This window comes from Vigna radiata, unplaced genomic scaffold, assembly GCF_000741045.1.
Source record: "Vigna radiata var. radiata cultivar VC1973A unplaced genomic scaffold, Vradiata_ver6 scaffold_108, whole genome shotgun sequence".
Lineage (NCBI taxonomy): Eukaryota > Viridiplantae > Streptophyta > Magnoliopsida > Fabales > Fabaceae > Vigna > Vigna radiata.
Window position 1 is genome coordinate 856,079 of NW_014543429.1, and position 4,062 is coordinate 860,140.

Sequence of the window (4,062 nt, forward strand, 5' to 3'; positions counted from 1 at the left end):
TCTTTATCTTCAAAATGTAAATTCAATCTTCTTCCAAATTATGACCATGTGCACCATTGCCAGCTAAAGTAAATGGCGAGGAAATTAAAAATGACATGTATGCAAAATTAAAAATGATTCCATCATGAATCCCGTGAATCAAGTCCATTCTCCCAAGAAATTTAAATCACCGTGCAAGCGTGAGCTAAACCGTGAGCTGCATCATGAATCACCGTTTAATAATATTAAACGTGAACTGCAGCACCTTCTTGCCGTGACCCTGCACACCAATTAAAAGCAGCCTTATCTATTTCAAAGCTAAATAAATAAAATCAGGGGAGCTTTTTCCAAAAAAAACAAAAATCACTGCAAGAATTCAAGCTCCGGGTTTTTATTATCTAGCAGAACCGTAACATCAAGCTAAAATAAAGATGAGCTACTTCTAGAAGAAAAGGGAAAATAAAATTGTAACATTCATCCATAATCCATGGTTCAAACAATTCAAAACTAAGTGCTTCTTGAGAGTGGCGGCTCGTTAATGTAATAGTCCTCTAGGTTTTCGTGCCTCTCATTTATTCCCCCACCAAAATTGAAGCCCCCTTTGCTGGATTTCTTTCTGCATCTCATTGTTTGCTCATGGGCTGCTGGTTGGGCTTGAAGTGTGAAGGACTTCGTGAGAGTGTTCTTGCTGGACGCACCTCTCCAACCTGCTGCAGCATGGGCTCTCTCTCCAAGTTGATGGGCGTTGCTGTTGTTGCCTACTGGGCCGTGGTCCCTTATTTCATGAATCAACATATGTGGCTCTCATGTGCACCCCCTTCTTGCGCTGCTGGGCATGTGATGCTGCACCAAATTCTCCAATGCTGGACTCTCCAAATCGAATTGTCCATGGGCTCCGCTTTTCTAGTTTCTTTTTTTTATGATTTAAGCGTGTTGCTGTTTGCATCACTTAATAAATTCTTCAATCACCGCATGTGCAATTCTTATCAATGATAAGGAAATGGGTTCTAGCATTGCAACACAATAAAAATTAAAAATGTTTCTTCCATATGCACCCCTAAAAATGAAATCCACACCTTCTCTCTCACTTAAGTTCATTTTAACCTCCAGATGTCCCAAGTTGTATTTCCAAAATTTTCCTTGAAAATAATAATGCAAATAATTAGTTCAGAATATTCAAATTAATTAAAATTAGAATTTCCGGTCAAATTAAGCACAATTAGGAAAAACGGGAAAATATCGGACAATTAAGCTTAATTCCCTGATTAAATTCGGTACAATAAACTAAGTGAAGTCGAGAAAATATTGACTCATGAAAATAGACCACACTTAGTCTTTTGCACTCCTGGGCAAAATCAAGACGCAAAACAGGGAACAACTTAGAGGACATCAGGGAAGTGAGACAGACTCAGCACACACAAAATAGACTCACAAGGAAAGAAACAGAATCACACAGTTCTCAAGAAATCTGGACAATGAAAGGAAGTAGACAATATCCATCGCAGAATCAAAGAAAGCAGATACTCATGAAGTCATCCAAGCAATTCAAGACATGGAAAAATGATCAATCAGGTCAAGAGGTGAATCAAAAGCAACATAACCTCATAGATGCACTATTAGTGTTTCTCTCAAGTGTTTAGGATAAACAATTTCAACTCAATGCACTCAAGAAAGCAAGCAACAAACAGACTTGACAAGCCTCTAATATCAACACTCAAAACATCTATGCATGTTCAAATCAAAAGGTCTTTTATAGATGTAATGGGGCCAAGGACAAGGGAGGATAAAATATGGATAAGAAGCTACAAACCAAAGGAAATAGAGGAGCAATGGGGAATAAGTGAAAACACAGTCAAATCACTCCCAAAAACCCTCTAATTCAATCCTCTTCTTGACTGCATTATTCACAGTTTTTTTTTTAATTTTTCTCATTTTTTTTTTCTTTTTCTCATCCTGTCTCTTTCTTCTTCTTCTTCTTTTTTTTTTTTTTTGAACAAAACTGTAAGAGACAAGATGCACACATATATACAAAAACAAAACAAGAAGAGGAACCAACTAGCCAATTCATCTGAATCCCCCAGGAGACCACACTTGTTCCTAAAACACTTCCAAAGCTCCAAAATTCCCTAAGGTTAAAGGTAAACATGGTTTTTCACTTAGGGCTAGTGTATGAGCTTCAAAACAACGAAATGAGGAAAGTAAAGGCTCAAAGGGGCTATCAAAGGATCACTACAAGGTAGGCTCATTTGGCTAGAGAGGCTCAAGAATAAAACTGCCTTTATCAATTTCAAACATGCATATCAATCAAGAATCTTCAAAAAGAGTCAAGCCAAGGCATAAGTGCAAGCAATCAAGAGACATATCACACACAAGAAAGAATATNAAGTGGCTCAAATCTCACACAGGGTATTTCTGTCACAATCAATTCAACCCTCAACATCATAATCATCTTTCCAAGCAAAGAAACGCAAGGATTTCCAAGCAAATCAGAGTATCAATAAAATGAAAGACAAGTCTACAACCTAAACCAAGTCCAGAAATCAAGAGAAACATGCAAAACTGTACAAAAGACACAACAAAAACTACCTAGAAAACAAAAAATTTAATGCAGAAAACATAAACTAATCAAAGAAAAATCAGAGTCTCCCCCAATAGACCACACTTAAACTACACAGTGTCCTCAATGTGTCACAAGCATAAGATCAACAGTCATAATAATCAACAGATCAAGGATAAGTGCAATTCAAGTGGGAAAAGGGGGAGAAAAGGGAAAAGGAAACTCCCCTGATCATGGTGGCAGTTGCCAATTTTGGACTTTCAGGGAGATGTCTTCCACTACAGGATTCAGCAAGGAGGTGTTGAGGAAGAACTGCTTCATCCTCCAGATTTGATCAAGCAGGGAGATGTCCTCCACAGCTGGATCCAAGAAGCAATGATTGTTGATGAGCAGGTTCAGCTGGTGCCTATTAATCTTCAAACTGTCGGCACCTTTGTTTTCCACCATGGGTGTTTGTTGATCAAACTCATGTGTACCTCCTGCAACTTGGTTAGTGCAATGTGGTTCCACAGAAATAACATGCAGAGGTATAACACCCAATCTCAATGTAACAAGCTGACCCTCAGATATACCCTCAGAACATGAATCAAGTTCAGAAATAGAAATAATATCAATCACAAGTTCAGATTCATGTTCAGTGCATGGAGAATAAACATTCAGATGCGATAACACAAAGTGGTTCTCATCATGCAAAGAGGGAGAATGAAAATCACGCTCATCAACCTCATAATCATCAACATAATCATCAACAACAGAATCAATCACAGGTATGTTGTTTACCTCCACTTCCCTGGGAGTTGGTAGAGTAGTGGAAGGTGAAGCTCGTCTACCTATCACAATAGTGTCGCTCAAATCTGCCTGTTCCTCCAATTCTTCATCAGTCTCCTCAGGTGCAACAGTGGGGACATAGAAGGGTGGGAAAGTAGGTGGCACAATAGTTAGCTCATGACTCTGCTCCCCATCTTCTATGTGGATGGCACCAACATCATTTGGAAGCTGAACAGTCTAGAATGATGATTCCTCTGAAATTTGAGACTGTTCCTCGATGAGTTGAGTAGCCATCTGCCCCATCTGATCAATCAAACTCTGAAGGGAAGTTAATTCCTGCTGAAACTCCATGTTCAGTTGTTGGAACTGAATGTTCTGAACAGTCATCTGCTCCAATAACTCCTTCAATGTAGGCTCAGAAGTAGTGGAAGGATGAGGAGTTGCTTGGATAGGCTCATGAAACTGCGGTTGTTGTGGCTCCTGGACAGGTGGAGAAGGCATACAAGAATTCTGGAATGGTGGTTCTTGATCTTGAAGTTGTGAAGTACCATACCATCCCAAGTCAGGATCATTCCACCCAAGATCGTTGCTATATGAATCAAAATGATGCTGAGTAGGGGAGAATCTATCCAAAAACAAATGCTTAAGATCTTCCCAATTGGCCTTGAATTCTGGTGGAAGATGAATAAGCCACTCCCATGCTGCGTCTTCTAATGAATGCGGAAATGCCCTTAAAAACATGTGATCATCAGGGACAT